The sequence below is a fragment of the Hippocampus zosterae genome, chromosome 1, assembly GCF_025434085.1.
Source record: "Hippocampus zosterae strain Florida chromosome 1, ASM2543408v3, whole genome shotgun sequence".
Taxonomy (NCBI): Eukaryota; Metazoa; Chordata; class Actinopteri; order Syngnathiformes; family Syngnathidae; genus Hippocampus; species Hippocampus zosterae.
The window spans coordinates 15,980,430-15,997,576 of record NC_067451.1 but is presented as its reverse complement, the minus strand read 5'-3'; the positions used below and the strand labels follow the sequence as shown (position 1 = coordinate 15,997,576).

General features: G+C 41.7%; 1 long non-coding RNA gene across 1 annotated transcript; it reads right to left on the bottom strand.

The window, feature by feature from the left end:
• Window positions 1-14,496: 14,496 nt before the first annotated feature.
• LOC127604272 (uncharacterized) lies at window positions 14,497-16,206 on the bottom strand. Its single transcript, XR_007963223.1, has 3 exons — window positions 16,014-16,206; window positions 15,493-15,638; window positions 14,497-15,335 (listed from the first exon to the last, which is right to left on the bottom strand). It is a non-coding gene; the product is annotated as an uncharacterized LOC127604272 (long non-coding RNA).
• Window positions 16,207-17,147: the final 941 nt, after the last annotated feature.

Below are 17,147 nucleotides of genomic sequence, written 5' to 3'. Positions count from 1 at the left end.
AATTTTAATTGTTTTATCGTTTTCGACCTCTGAGCTTGATAATTCATTTCGTGATTATTTTTTTGGTTGGTTATAGGGACACATGTAAAAGACTCAGTTACCACAAGAAATAATTATTGTTTGTCTGCAGGCAGGAAGTTTCGGGAATGTTACGGTTTTATTCAATGTAAATATTGATCAGTAAATCAATTCGCAGACACCTCTCCCATCGTGTTTTTAATATTTTGAACATCTCAAGAAGTAGTTATCCAACAGCCCCCCCGCCCCCGCACTACTCAATACAGTTTTTTTTAATGAAATTTAAATTTATCATACCGTTTCTCATTTTTTGGTTCATTGGTAAATCTTAATGTTTGCACATGTAATGCAATTCATTCAAAATATGAAAACACTGATTGGCTGAAGGTTAGCAAAAAGGAGAGCTGTGGTGTTAATTTTTTAAAACAGTCTCAACAAATACAGGTATGTCTGTAGGGCCGTTCACACGGCACACATTTGCTCTGGTGCTGCACCAAGATATTTTGTTGCGGGATATTTTGCACCGCAGCAAATTGTGTGGAGCGTTCACACGTACAAAGCCGCTGAGCGGGGCAGCCCCGGTACAGTGTTGGGGCTGCCCCACTTGCGTTCACACGGCAGTTTCTGCAGCGGGGCAAAACGACAGAAAACAAATGAGGTGTCGTGTTGGTTCTTTTTAAAACGTACTGTAGATACACAACTCAAGCGACGACTGGACCGGCACGTCCTTCTCCTTCTCAGTTTCCGTGCCTTCTGCTCGAGAGTGACCGCCCAAGAAAACGTAAATGAACGATGACCTCAATGACACTCAGAAAAGCAAGCGCTAATGCGCCAAACAGAAAATCAAGAGAGGAAATCACAAAATAAATTCTATGGGGGGCGGGGGGGTTGTGAACAAACTACAAAGGAACAAACAACTCCGAGACAGTCCAGTCTCCTACAAAAGGAAAGATGTTACTAGCCAAGTCTTGTGTCGTTATGAATCAACACATGACGGAAGTCCGACAGAGCACGAAAGCAACGCGTTCTCGCCATACATACTCTTCACAAGCATTTGCTCTGGAGCAAATTTAACCCAGTTGCGTTCACACGTGCAAATTTACACCGGTGCTGCTTCGCAAACGAGCATTTGCTGCGGAGCAAATTTTTGACCCACCTCCGCTGAGGTGGGTCAAATTTGGTCCGGTATAAGCTCTTTTCCGGGGCTACGCCGGAGCTAATTTGCACGTGTGAACGCTCTACTGGGGCAGCCCCGGTGCAGCACCTGACCAAATCTTGCCGTGTGAACAACCCTTTTGTCTACGTGCCTTCTTCCGTTCGACTCGAGAGGCGTTAAAGACCGCCTCCGAAAAAACGTAAACTAACGATCACTTCAATGAAACTACAAAAATTGTAAATAATACATCAAAACTGAAAAGTAAGCAAGGATATAACAAAATAAATTCTATAGTCCATCTGTCATAGGATATGTAGGACACTGAGGCAGATTTTATCACCGGTCTTTTGTCTGTGCGGACTGATCGCATATAAAGGCCATTTCATACGCTCTGTTTTGCGTGTCCTCAGACGGCTTTGACTGTTTTTGAATGTGTTAAAATGAGGCTGACTTCCAAATGCAATGTCGAACAAAGTGGCGTTTTCGGAGGGAGCACCAGAAAGTATAGATATTTGCATCAACACAACCAGGTGAAATTCTTACTTGTTCACGCTGTTCAACCATTTTTGTCGCAGTCTGGAGTCATGTCCATGCGGCTTTAACCAAAAGGAAAAAATGTTGGTAGAAGCTTGATTTTTTTTTTTTTTTTTTTTCAAATGATGTCTATCCAAATTCCCTCAACTTAAGCTTAAAGCTGTTTTTAAATCTTTGTGCATTTAATAAAGCAAACAAAAAAAATCCCATTGCTCACTTCTTCGGACATTCAATTAAAATCAATGAATGATAAATAAAATAAGAGATAGCTCGACAGGCAGACAAACAGAGCCACAACAAATGAATACAAAGTGACATTCCTTTCAATTGAAAATGTCACCGCTGTGTTTGTTGTTGTTCTTTTGTCACCATGTTGACGTGACATCCTTGGAGGAGAAAGAAAAAGTCATTACTATTTTTTGTAGGGTAAAAGGCAGGAGGAGAACTGAAGCTGAAAAACAGGATCAAGGTTTACTTGGCGAACTCGACCAACACCTGAGAACAATGGCGTCACATGGACAACATGAATTTTCAATGGAATCCAACACATGGAAACTGCAGAGAATGAATGATAGCATTTTTATTTTCATGCGTGTGTGTGTGTGTGTGTGTGTGTGTGTGTCTTGCCTTGAATATACACTGGGATCAGATAAATTCCTGATAGATGTTTAATAGTTGCAGACTGTCAAAATGACACAACGTTTCAGTTTTGTTCCATGCAAAAGTTGCAAAATTGCCTGTGTTATGATGTCAGTGTCGACTGGATAGCATAGTGCAGAGGTCGAGGGTTGAAATCCGGGTTCCGGCCTTCCTTTGTGGGGTTTGCATGTTCTGCCCAAGACCTTGTGGGTTTTCTCCAGGTACTGTACTCCGGTTTCCCCCCACATCCCAAAAATGTTCACGGTGGGTTAAATTAACACTCTAAATTGTGAGCACAAATGGTTATTTCTCACCAGTTCAGGGTGTCCCCCGTCTACTGCAAAGACGTCAGGGATAGGCTCCAGCACACCCGCGACCGTCGTGAGTATGTACAATTGTACTTTGTTGATGTCTGTGGTATTTGGCGGAAAATAAGCTTCTTTTCCAACACAGGAATAATCGCTCAATTTAATGTGTGAAATAATGTTTCAATGCAAATGAAAGCACAAGATTGAAAAAAAAGCAACATGCACATTGCTGCAGTTTAGTCACGAGTTGTTATCATTTGTTGAATGTGGAAAAAAACATCACAATCTGCTTGGATTTTTCCAGAATACCAATGGCTAGGTATCGCTGCCTGACAACATTTGAGGCAGTTTCATTCAAAAGCCTGAAATCAGACGTACTAATCAGATATCAACAATGGCAAAGCACGAAATTAGCACCAATTCAGGTGGCAAGGAGCAAGCGCCTGTGAAGTACAGGACTTTGTTCACGCCGAAATGACGCCGCCGGCCCGACTACCCGCCTTCAAAGACCATTGATGATGAAGCTGAAAAGAAGGAAGTAAACAGATCAACGTGACACGCTGACATCTCAGGGAGATCTGACACCCGAGGCCATTTGCTATTCACTGAATCCAAACTAACTTTTCACTTTTAACTTGGACATACAAAGAACTTGTTGAGAAAGTTAACATAGCATACTGACAGTCTAACGTATTGTTTTAGATAAAGAAAGGGAAATTAGAACGTAAGTGAAAACACATGGCTGACACCTGCTAGTATTTGGGATTTTTTTGGGAAGAAATATATTTACGTTTTACATTAAAATCGGCTATCCTCACCCCCCTGTCTAAAATGTGCGCGTGGCATGTACCTGAAAAAAACAATGAACGTTTTTTCAAACGCGCTCATTCTGGCGCCCTTGAACAGCTCTTGAACGACGGTTCACATTTTCTCTCGAGTGCCAAGTTTCATTCGTCTTCCAGGAGAAAACCTAAACACACAGTAAATGAGCCTTCTTATGGAGGGGGATCAACACCTTATTTGTTGTTGTTTGTTTGTTTATTGAACATAAAACATAATTTGACAGAAAATAAGGTAGATAAAATAGTAAAAAGAAAGAAATCAGTCTTCATTCAACACTATTATGTTCAAGGGAGTAGGAAGAAGTAAAAAACGTATCTAGTCCTACCCCGTTATGTGTTTATATCTAATAAATCATTTTTATATCAATCAGAAAAGAAAAAAAGTAAGAAGAAAGAAGTCTCCATTAAAGCTCATGCTTTACCCTTAACCGTGATTTTTTTTTTTACAACTTTTGGTTTGTATCGGGATTATATACATCCACACCCTGGCACTCCTATGTCAATTTTCTCTTGTATTCATAATGGATCTTTCAATACCTTTCTCTATTTATCAACTAAGTTCTGATTTATCATTATATTTAATGTTCAGAATTTATAATTTTAACTCTGATTGACGTAGGTTGTTTGTACTATTTTTTTGAACTTGTTTTTGAACTCAGCAAGCGATGTACTCATTTTCAGACAAGCTAAGCCGCAGAGACTCACATTCTGTGTCATCAAAAAGTATAACTTGACAGCAGTTGATAGCTTGGAGGGAAAACAAGAGCCCAGGGTGGCTTGTTCACTCTGGAAATCTGTATTGTTTGGCAACAAATAGTACTTAGTCCCTGGTGAACATTAGACAATCCATTTCCTTTCAATTTCGTGGGGGGGGTCCGCAGGAAGTCGCAGGTGTGTGTGCTTTAAGGTAGCCTGAAGGCGAAAGCGGCTTTAGTTTGTGTGTGTGTGTGTGTGTGTGTGTGTGTGTGTGCCTCGACGGGATCACCACCTTATCGTGGTGAGGCACTTTGCGCGTCTCCATGACCCCTAGAGCTATGTCGGCAGGAGTCCCGCACTCCTGGCAGGGTCACCCAAGCCGAACAGGTCGAAGGGTAGAGGCCAGACAAAGAGTGATCCCAAACCGGCACCTGGGGGCAGGCATAGGCGGAGTCCAACAGACCGGACTACCGGCAGCCCCCTGCAACTCTTGCCAGGAGAAGGTCGTCATGGGTACCCTCATGCCACCGGAAACCACCTGGCAGGAGTGAAGATGGTGGGAGTGAGGACTGTGCACCCACACCCTCACCTTAATCCGAACCTTTGCGCAAGCTTCTTGCCCCAACCCCACACCCTGCATCCCCCTAATCCCCCAAAGTCCTGTGGCGATGTGGAATGGCGGTGGGCACAGGCCAAGGATGTGGCTGGGAGTGCCTAGCCAAACCATGCACACAGGCGGCAATGGAGTGATGGTCGTTGACATTGCGGGATGGAGCAGCGCATCTCTTCGGCAGCTTCCATTGTGACTGAGCAGCTCCACACTGCTCACCCCTGTGATGGGGAGGGACCTAGAAAAAATGGTCTAAAAATTGTCTGCTCTCCACACTCCGGACGGTAAACCGCAATCGTCAGAGCATCCCCCTTGCGGTCGAAAGGATAATAAACTAAATAGAAAAAATCTAAAATCTGCATAGCTTCGTGGAACGTCCGCACACTGCTGGACCTGGCTGAAACTCCTGACAGGCCCCACCGGAGGACAGCACTTGTGGCCACAGAGCTCGCGAGGTATAACATCGATATCGCAGCTCTCAGCGAGACCAGAATACATGGAGAGGACTCCCTGACAGAAGTTGGTGCAGGGTATACCTTTTTCTGGAAAGGAGTCCCCGAAGGCACTCGTCGAAACCATGGAGTTGGCTTTGCTGTGAAGTCCCAACTGTTGAAGCGCATCCCAGAATCCCCCACCGGCATCAATGAAAGACTGATGACATGGCGCATTCCCCTGGCAAGGGGACGCTTCGCCACACTCATCAGTGCCTATGCACCAACTCTGAATGCCGAGCACAATATAAAGGAGGATTTCTACAGAGCTCTGGACACCATCCTGCAGCAAACACCGGCCACGGACAAGCTCATAGTCATGGGAGATTTCAATGCTAGGGTGGGCACGGAACACCTGGTATGGAGCAAAGTTATTGGCCAGCATGGAGTGGGAAAAATGAACAACAACGGCCTTCGGCTCTTCTCCGAGGAGGGTTGTGTCTTGGCTCCAGTGCTTTTTAACATCCTCCTTTCTGCCATTACGTGCCTCTTCCACCGTGGCATGGGACATGAAGACGGTGTCCATATGGAGTACCGCCTAGACGGAAGCCTCTACAACATCAGACGGCTCCAGGCTCACACAAAGACAAAAATCTGTCAGATCTGTGAGCTTCAGTATGCTGATGACTGCACTATACTAGCTCACAGTTCAAACTCTATGCAGCACGCCCTGGACACCATTTCCAATCTGTACCAATCCTTTGGTCTTCAGATTAACATTAAAAAAACTGAGGTCATGTTCCAACTCACGACCCCAACTTCCACATCCCCCACCTTTCACATTAATGGCACTCCACTAAAAGTAGTGGACCATTTCCACTTTATCTTCAAACTGTTCCCTTGACACTGAAGTCCACGCTCGTATTAATAAAGCATCATCATCCTTTGGTCGCCTACGCAGCAGGGTCTTTGAAAACCGAAACCTGAAGACCCGTACCAAGATTGCTGTGTACAATGCTGTATGTCTCTCCACTCTGCTCTACGGGTCAGAGTCATGGACTCCATATCGCCGGCACATTACTACCTTGGAAGCCTTCCACATCCGCTGCTTGTCCTCGGCCTGTCCTGGGAAGATCGAATTCCCCATACAGACATCCTCAAAAGCACCAATTCCATCTGCATGGAAGCGGCCGTGGCGAAGAAACATCTTCGGTGGATCGGACACACCATTCGCATGCCAGACAACCGCCTGCCCCGCCAGGTCCTCTATGGCCAACTGAGAGGTGCAAAGCGTTCTGCTGGGGGGCAAAAGCGACGCCTCAAGGACTACAGCAGGGACCTCCTAAAGCAAGCCAACGTCAACCCCACGCAGCTTGAAACACTTGCACTCAACAGACCAACCTGGCAGATCACTTGTGCTACTGCAATCTCTCAAATACACCAAATTAACCAAGCCAGACGAACCGAGAATCACATTCAACGACATCAGCGGGCAGCTGATACACCCCTGGTACCCGGTTTCCCTTGCTCCATCTGTCGTCGAGTCTGCGGCTCAAGGATCGGTCTCTATGCCCACGAGAAGTGGCACCAGCGACAGAGTCGCTTTGTAACAAACCTTTTAAATAGACAAATTTGGAACTGAGCAAGTTCATTAAAAAAAATTGTGACCAGGACTTTGAAGTGGTTTGCATAGAAAATGAATTTTCCAACCCTGGCATGCGGTCAGGCTATTTCCTGAATTCTATATCACAATAGTTTCATGAACATGAAAATGTATTTTGGTCGGATTATTTTCTGTAATGTACAAGTCTTTTTTTATCATTCTCGACATTACACTCGGCACCACTGAAAAATTGCTCACCCCCAGGCTATCTTACGTTCCCACTCAGTCATTCCACGTATTCATTGATTTCTCTTCAGGGTTTTCACATTAATTTCTGTTTATATGGCGAGAAATCTGGAGTCCTGTCAATGCTCCTTAATTAAAAAAATTGGAGGGATAAGATTTTTTTTAAAATATATGTATTTTTATCATGACTTTCTAAATTCCCTCAACTTAGGGAAAATAACTTGACAGCACTCGACAGCTTGGAGGGAAAAAAAGAGCCTGGGTGGCTTGCTCACTCTGGAAATCTGCATTGTTTGGCGACAAATCGTAGTTAGTCCCTGCTGAACATTAGAAAATCTTTTTCCTTTTTCCTTTCAATTTCGGGAGGGAGGGGGGGGGGGGACTGAGATGATCGCAGGAAGTCGCAGGTGTGACATGCCACACACTGTGAAGACCACCGCGTGTGGCATGTAGTCATACCAATAAGTCTGGGAGACGCGCTACCTGCACATATCAGGTATGTGTGTGCAACTTAAGTATTCATCTAGTTCATGTTGTCAGAACCATCAACAATGAAATAAAAGCAAAGCACATCAGGACAAAATGTGCTGCAAAGTGTTTACCTAACCTTTGTCAGTCACTATTCACGAAACTGAGATAATATACTCTTTGTGGTCGATGCAAACAGCGCAGTTCATTTTTTGAGAGGCTTTGGAAAGCTGTCATTAGTCCATACAGTGACCCTAGCAGAAAACGCACACGAAAATTGTGCTCTCATATTATCTACATGCCGTTCAGCACAGGAATAAAGCAGTCATTTTCCTCCTCGTTCCAAAAATGTGCTACTGTGCTGCATTTGGCTGTGTGTAATTTTTGCCATGGTTGTTTTGTTTACCTCTGCTTGTGTAATACCGGCGATTTGCATGCCAGACGCATGGACTTATAGGCAGGCGTATGTGTGTGTCTGTTGTGTGTGTGTCTGTGCGTGTGTGTCTTGATACAAACTGTGTCATTTTCACAGAAAGACAGAAAATAAAGGGAAAATGCCGCAGAGAAATGGATGTGGTTAAATTATCGGTAGGCTGGCTGCGGCGAGGAAGTGGAATGCTGCACATCCAAGGAGTTCCTGGCTTCAAAAGATGCCTTGTGCTTGAGCTTGCTGAGGAAACCCAAATCAGTGTCCCATTCAATGGAGGTAAGCCGATTGCGTTTATATGTCCAAATATTCGGTTCAGAAAAGGGGTAACACAGGGGTTTTATTGGGTTTTGTAAAAACCTGTAATTGTACTCGTTAAATACCATAATAATTATTATTATTTAAATTTTTATGTTTATTAAAACACATGTTCTCACAGTTACAAGAGACAGAAATGAAACAAAAATGTATATTTAATTTGAACGATTTGACTTGATTTTGGGGTTGCGGGACAAGATAAAATGTTTTTATTTAAATTTTTTTAGATTTGGTCTCAGGACAAGTAAATTTATTCAGAAAGTGTATGTTTTAGTGTTTTGTATGTGGATTAAAATTTGACGTATAATGTCCAATCTCCAATTCTGGAATGACCCGTGGAGAATTCTCTACACGTATTTGTGTGAGTGCATTAATTTCCTGCGCCATGCTGTTCACACACACAAGAACTGGACAAGCATATCCTACCTCCTGCTTCATGTACCATCTGTCTTCTTTCCCGAAGTACACATATATTCCTGTATTATACTTGTCTTTTTGTTGTTGTTTTAATTACATTTGAGTTTGTGAGTGGGACCTCTAGTTCCGAATGCACTTTCTTTACAGTCCGTGTAACGTACAACATTTGGGTAGAAATATTACCTCTATTTTCGATATACGAATGGACGAGCAGATGGATATCTGTTGTAATTCTTGTCACACTAAATATCATTGACAATGTGCACAGAGTTGCCCATATGGACTAAAAATATTTTGACTGGCAAATACGTTCAAAATTACTTGCAAATACTTCTGAACACACACATTCAAATGTACTTGTTAGTTAAATGCTACAAATGCAGCAAGTTGATAAACATTGCTGATTCTTAATTGTGTGGTTTTATCATGGCTACTTTGCATGATTTACGTTCTGCATTTTTCCTATTATGCATTTACAACTCAATACCCCATGGCATTGTGGGAAAATGCTACTTTTGAAACATTTAGATTACAAGTACACTTGAACGTATTTGCGGGTACAGTAAACTCCTCTACAACGAAACCTACTTGGGTGAAAATACCCCCTAGTGTGAAAATATTTTCATGCATGAAAGCCATTCCCACTTTTCTGCTCCCCCTACGATGAAAAGTCCCCCTGTTACAGTATTCGAAATATTTTTCTCTGCTCTTCCCTTGCAACGAGATTCACTACAAGGAAAAAAAAAGCCTTTCGCAAAAGTCTAATCCAACCTCAGCATGCCACAGCGACCTCTAATGCTTTATTCGGAAACGGCAAGAGCAACCACCACAGTGGTTTACACATGCGCAGTAGTCCAGGAAGTATTTGTTATTTTCAGACGCAGCAGAACTTTGCATTATTAAAATGGCTATGAAACGGACCTTTGCAGACCAAGGAGTTAAGAAAAGAAAAGCACACGCTTGAGGACAGGATAAAAGTAATAAAAATGAAAGATGGAGGAAGCAAAGTAGAAGACATTATGCAATAAATTGATGGACGTGAACGCTGATCATAAATTACGCAATTTCTTTCCCGTTTTTTTTCTTTCCACACTGGCTATATGAAGTGTCAAATAAGTGTATGCTCATATCTATGCACTACGTTTTGGAATAAAAATAAAGAGTACACCCATACGTTTTGTGTGTGTGTGTGTGTGTTTACATCAGTGAAAAGCCCTCTGTTGTGAAAAAATTATTGTTGCAAACATGATTTCGTTGTAGAGGAGTTTCACTCTACGTTCGAACATACGTATGTACCATATTTAAATCCTTTCAAAAGTACTCGCAAGTACATTTGAACGTATTTGTCAGTCATAATATTTTTACTCCACATTGGCAGCGCCACACTTCTGTACATCACGCATTGCTGTGATCTGAGACACGAGTGATATCCCTCCGCATCTGGCGGAGTTGCGTTTGTGACGTCCAAAAATCATTAGGCTTTCGTAAAAAAAAAACTAAATCTATTTAAAGATTGTTATTTATTCGAATGTATAGCTGTTTTTAATTCAGAGAACGAATTCTTAATGTCGCCATAATCATGTCATATAGCCCTCCTCGCACGAATGCGAGGCGGAAGTTCCACCTACAGTACGTACAATACATTCACCCAATCACAGATGCCACAAGTGGCGAAGCTAGAAAGATACTGTATGCGCGCTTCCTCTTGTATTTTTTTTTAATTCTGATTTTTATTAGACAGCCGAATGAGAAAGCAGTTACTCTTGATAGTGTGAGTGAGGCAATCAAAAAGTTATTAAAATGGCCAAAGTGTCCTTGTATTGGTAATGAAAATCAATCATTGAATTAGAAAAGACACAGACATAAGAAAAATTTGAATCGGATTCATTATTAAAGAAGATTTTTTCAATTAGAATCTGTAGCCCTCTTCCCCCTCCTCTGGTAAAATTAATGAGCAATAAATACTTCTGTTTTTTTAAGTGTTTTATTTCTTCATAAGAGTGTGCGTTTTGACTTGACTGAATAGCATTAATTTTATTTTTAACCACGCACTGGTAACAAACGAAAATATAACTTAAATTTGGGGCTACGGTGGATTCATTGCATTTACATTCAATTCATGTTTCAAGTTACAAATAGGCTCACATGACCAATTAAGGTTCTAATTAGTGGTTCCACTGGATCTCATTTAACTGCCAGCCTGTTTTTGGCTGGTGCAATCCTGTATTCATGGTGGTATTATTTCACCCACTGAACTTTGAATGTAAAGGAATACTTTCTTTCCTGTTATCCCGCAGTTTGTTTTCATTATTTTGTCAACGGTCGTTTAGTGGCTTGGCGGGACGTTGAAATTGTTCATTTTGTCTTCTGGTTTTCTACGTTTATTCAATGTCTCTCTTTCCTCTAATCTAGTCTCTTCATTTTGAGTAATTCATTTAATCTTGTTAAAAGTCTCTTTCACTTGAGCATGTTAATTCACCTTCTGCGGAACACTTATTTAAAATAGCCCCTCCTGTGAAGTATAATCTTGTTGTTGTTTTGCTTGATTAAAAAAAGGACAATTAACTACTGTTCAAAATTCACACAAAGCACCATGTTGCTCCTCCAAAGACATTTAAAGTTGAGGAAGTAAAACACTTATGATTGATAGACACTTACTGTAATATATTGCTCATGTACCAAACCAACCTATTTCTCACAATGCTTTGGGAGACTCTTGTCCCAGAATCCTTGACCTTACCTGAACCAACAGAATTTCATTTCATTTAAAATGTTACAAAGCCGCGATGCAACATGAAATATAAAATGAAAAAAATTCGCCAAAAGCAGTTCTTCACGTTCCAAAAACTATGATACATATGATTTAACATTTTTAGAGATGAAAGCCATCATTCGGCCAATTTTCGGCTTTGACTTGCAAGCGCGAATTTGAGAGCACATTATGGATATAGACACTCAGTTCACCACTATTCACAATGAACAGTATTTGACAAATACAGTGTAGAATTTAATCGAAGAAATAAGTTGCAAGCTGTTCAATGACCCTTCCAGTGGCAGTTTCTCAAACTAAACATTAAAAAAGAGAACTATGCATTGTGCATTTAAAACAAGCAAACTCTTTTGCCTTAATAATAACATAATAATAATAACATAAATGGGAAATGCCTTTGACATGTTAGTTGTTGATAGTTGCCATTTTGCATCCCTTTCAAGTGTATGGGAGATCGAAAAAGAAATAATGCTACCATAAAGTACGACTATTAGATAGTAATAATTACTTTGGTGAAAACGCAATGAAAATGTGTCAGAAAAAGACTCTGAAAACTCAATATTTTTATGAATAACAGAGAGAGAGAGAAAGAAAAACCTCACAACTTGATATACCGAGTTACAGCCACACTCTTGAACTGAAAGTATCTCGTTTGGACGCTGCTTTGGAGATAAATAAATCTTAATTTGGCTCTGAAAAGTCTGAAGTCTGAAAAATCTAGCAACAGAGTCATATGGAAACACTGGGCAGCAGAAATCATTTAGTGGTATATGCAATTTGATTGGTTGATAGTGTCACATGGGTGCCGGCTAGAAGCAGAGATGGACTCGAAAAGCGCAACAGCTCAGTGTTGCCCATTGAAGGCAGCTGGAAACGGACATACATGTCTCTTTAACCCCTTTTGCATTCATCCACAAGACAGAGAGAAGCAATGGGAGAAAAAATGATTTTCCAGAACAAGTCAAGATCTTCCAGGGTATCTTACTTTTTTTTCAGGTTCCATGTGTTTTCCATGACTGGAAAATTTTCCAGGCTTTCCAGAATACATGGGAATCTTTCTTCACTTATAACTGCTTGATTATTTCTTTAATGTACTGTCTGTATATTTTATTTTATCTATTTATACACTGTCTGGATAAGTTCAGTGTTGAAGAAGTGTAGTTCACATGTTTACCTATCATTGTTTTCTAAAACATGAAATGCTGAAATGATAAAGCCACAGATTTGTTTGCATTATTGTTTGGTGGAATTTGGCCGGAATTGTCGTAGTCAATGCCTGCGGGCCCCGTTTTCGTGTCCATCTCAAATTTTGCTCAAAACTTGCTCTAACGGTACGCATGCGTGGAGTTTTCTTTCTTTGATATTTTCACAGACATGTGCAGTTAGAAGTGGACGTTTGCACCGTTGTAGGGGTGAACACAGCTGACTTGCTTCCCAGACAATGCAAGTGGCTACTCCCTCTAACATCAGCGCATGAAAGGTGCACGGTCTACAGGGCAGAACAGGTGAGCCCCTAATTCATGTTATGAACAACCGAGGGAGCTCATACAGAACTTGAAAGGTGCACCTCTTCCAAGTATGACCAAGACCATAATAATAGCAGTCCAAACAAAACACTGTTTATGTACACTTATAGCCCCTATCCTGCTCATGGGCGAACATTTCTTACTGTTATGGTAGCAAAATGCACATTCACATCAGGGTTCATTCAAGGTTGGTAATGTTCGCCAAACGGTCCCCAGACGTTCGCCAATAGTTTGAACATGTTCAATACTCCCTTGCGACAAGAAAAGTACAGGCGAATATCTGGTGACCGCTTGACGAACATTCGCGACATTGAAAGAACCCTGACGAGAGTGCAACATTTGCTACCTTTCAAAACAAACTTGCAAATGTTAGCAGCTCGGTGCGGTAGGGCCTCAAGTACAGGCAGCGAAAAGCTCTGAAGGAACTCATCCAAAAAGGCAGATACAACGATCAATTTTATCAAAATAAAAATAAACTTCCTTCAAGATAAATAATGAAAATTCAGCATTAATCTTTTATTCAGTACAGGCATACACAGGAGAAAACACTGAAAACGAAATGGCTGCCCCAGCCCTACAGTTGCCTGGACTGCTTTCTCAACTCCCAAACATGCACGTCTGCAGCGTGCATCAAAGTTGTGGTCGTCAGACATGTATAAACAGTGCAGCAATGTTGTAAAATGACATAATCAACTAGACATAGTGTGTGTTTTTTTTCAAGAATTCCAAAAATGCACTGCAGAGGGACATTTTTGGGCATGCAGCTTGGTTTTTTTGTTGTTGTTTTTTTTAATTGCCTGTGGACATGTCATCTCAAATTAAAATGATCAACGCATATGAGACTTCATGTACTATCATCTGCAAAGACCACAAACTATAAATAAATAACTAAGCAAAATAAAAACTCCTCTTTTTTTTCCAGCATCACACATCCCGTGTTCCAATATACTTGTTGATGGGCATGTTGACAGTTTGACACAACCAGGAGGTCAGTACGACTCCATTCAGACTCCAATTCTATGGCGTTTTCTCTCACTATCTGTCCATCTCCAGGCAGGCGGCGGGCCAGAACGCCACCGGATCGGGTGACGAGACGCTTGCCATTCCCTCTCTGCGGGCGCCTGCTTCAGTTTTCTTTTCATCCCAGCGTGGAATGTAATCAGTTCCCTTCTTAAGTGAAATGAAATTGATTTGATCCCTCAGGTGGTATGTAAGTACTTATTTCAATACAGTAGTAGGATTCTTTTGTTCAAAACATGAGTCGGGCACAGAAACATTACTTCATCTTTTCTCCCAAGTGGAATCTAATCAATTGTTGCACGATTAGCCTCAACATAGCGTTTCTTGTGTGCGCTCCCTGAAAAAATGTGATCCGACCTTGCCCGAAAGTCAGAGAAGTGTTTGTTGGGCTTTTTTGAGTTCTACATGTTACCTTAGAAAAATCAGATGTATCCCACCACCCCAAAAAAACAAAAAACAAAAGGCACAAAAATAATGTGTACGGAAATAATGCTGATCTGGTCTCAATTTACAAATTTACGAGCTAACTTTAGTCAAGCTCTCACGAAAAAGCCATACATGTCAACGTCTTGGCCCTGCCACCACCATGCTTCACTGATGAGGTGGTAAAATGTATCCTGTTAGCTACCCGTGTTGGCTTAGCATTACAGTTGAGCTGCACAGTGGCGGTAACAGCCGTGACGGTGTGGAGCTACCAGCTTGGGCTCTATAAGGATTTCCACTTCCTGGAGGCTCTTTTCTGCTCAGGTTCACTTACTGCCATGGCTTCCTGCCCACCGTCTGTCGGAAATTATTTCTGGAGCCTACCACCACCTTCCTCCCACCTCCTCTTCGTCCTCCTCCTCCTCTTCCCTTGTCCCTCTGTCCACCTTGTAGCAATAGAGTACGTATTCCATCACAGATTGGTCATTCCTTCTTCGCTGCGTAATCTTCTCCCGTTCATTTCCGACATTTGTCCATGTCTCACCGTCCGCCATCTTTGTTTCATGAGTGCCATCTTTGTTTACTTCCGCAAATGCAAATGCAAATGCTACAGTATTATAGAAGAAGCACAACTCGTCCCAGGTGCATTACAGATGTACAGTTGATGAGGGAGCAGGTACAAAAAAGTACTCCCAGTCTGTGTTGAAGTACAACTACGGGTAATTGTGCACATGTGAAACATGGCCAAAAGAAGAGCTCATCCCATCAGAGGGAGGATCACGCGGTGTCTTGCCTTTCCTGCAGTCTTTCTCCACAGGTCCATGTGTCACCTTTGGGCAATGGAATGTTGGACACGATCGACTTTTTGCCTTCTGTTGCAGCTCTAAAGGGCAAGTTACAATATTGTGTCGATTTTATTCTCAATGTAGTAAATAATGATGCGCTTATAGTTGATTCAGAAAGAATATGCCCAAATCATCCTGCAATATTTTAAAAATGAAAAGAGAAAACTCTAGCTTGGAGACATGTTTTCCACGTACCTTCAAGTTTTTCTTTCATTTTTTCCAAGTGCTCAATGTGGTCGCCGCTGTCAGCCAGAACAACTTTTCCCAAACTCGCCTCAGGATGTCGCGGTCCACCGTGTTGATTGCAGCTGATATTTGATCTTTTGTGTCATAAACTTTGTCTTGAATGTAAACACAAGGAAAAAGAATTCACAGGGAGGCTAGGGGATCTGCCAGACCAAGAGCAAAGCGTACATTTTCATTCAGATAAGATTTGAAGAAGAAAATATTTTTTTCTTCATGTTTATATATGACCCACAATTCATTGTGGATTTGACCAAAACACTTGGGCGACATTTGGCGGAATTCCTGTAGCTGTCCCGAAAAAAGGTGTTTTCAAGTGTAAATATCGAATTATTACAGATTTGATCATTTGTACATATGTAATTCCAATTTAAGTTTTAAAGTCACCAACGGGAGCAAGCTGGTGGCTTCCTGCAGCTGTTTTGATTCCTAAAACGCCAAAAAGCTTTCATTTCAAGTTTAAAAAGACTTACCTTAACCAGAACCCTGCTAACAGCTATCCTCTTCGGTGTTATTTTAGTTTTGTTTTAGTTTTCATTGCTTACTTATGCACCGTCGGTCCGGCGAAGATTCACTATGGCCTCCGGGAACTTAAAAAGTCTGGCGATGGGCACCAGATGTCTGTTTCAAGTGCTCGAATTGATAGTGAGGTCAACAGACTGAGTCTGTATCTCCCCAATGCAGGATTTCTGGTTCGTAGAGCTGTTGCAAACGGAGAGATTACAGCTTGCTGCAAATCCCAATACCTACAATCAAACGCATCAGTCTATAAAAATCAACTGATTTCATAACTTGCGCTTCTACTTAGCGGAGTAAACATCGCCCAAATGACGGCTCGTGTCAAACAAATGTCCACAGCACGCACGGACACATGCGTACCTGCAACGTATTACAGTATCTTATAATTAATGCAAGTTCCTCTTGTCTTTTCTACACGATAATCGCAACCTTGCACAGTAGAAATTAACTGAAATGTTCCGAAGGCCGAGTGTGAAGATGCTAGGATCAGGTGAGCTTACCTCCACTATTATCATCATGATTTGTCACCTCTACCCCACTTCCTTTTTTTTTTCCTAAACCCCTTGCCTTGCTCTTATCTGATGTTGAACACCCAACTCACTGTTTGGATTAATGAGTGCGAGATAAGGCAGAGCGCAGCACACATCTTTATTCACATGCATGCATACTTACATGCAGTGGGTTGAGGAGATACCAGCACCACCCTCATTACTCTGCCTCCAGGCCATGCTTTTTGTTTTGCAATGTTGACACAAAACACTCCCAAACGCACTACACACACACTACAAGACGATTATGAGATTAAGTCCAAATTGACTGCAAGTGACAATGAAGTCTGTCGCTTTAGCCAAGCAACTATTGAATGGATTGAAAAGCCGGTAAACAGTTGTGAGGGTCATACTGGGTTTAATCTACCAACCTTCTTTATTAAGATTTCTTTTCGGGTTATTGTAGCGAATCAAGCCATTTTGGAAGGCTGGTTGTCCTCTCTTTGGTACATTACAGATGGTGCATCATTTCTAATTTGTTCATCTATTTAGAAATCTGGATGCACTTTATTTTCCCAGAAAGACTTTGAATGCTAGACC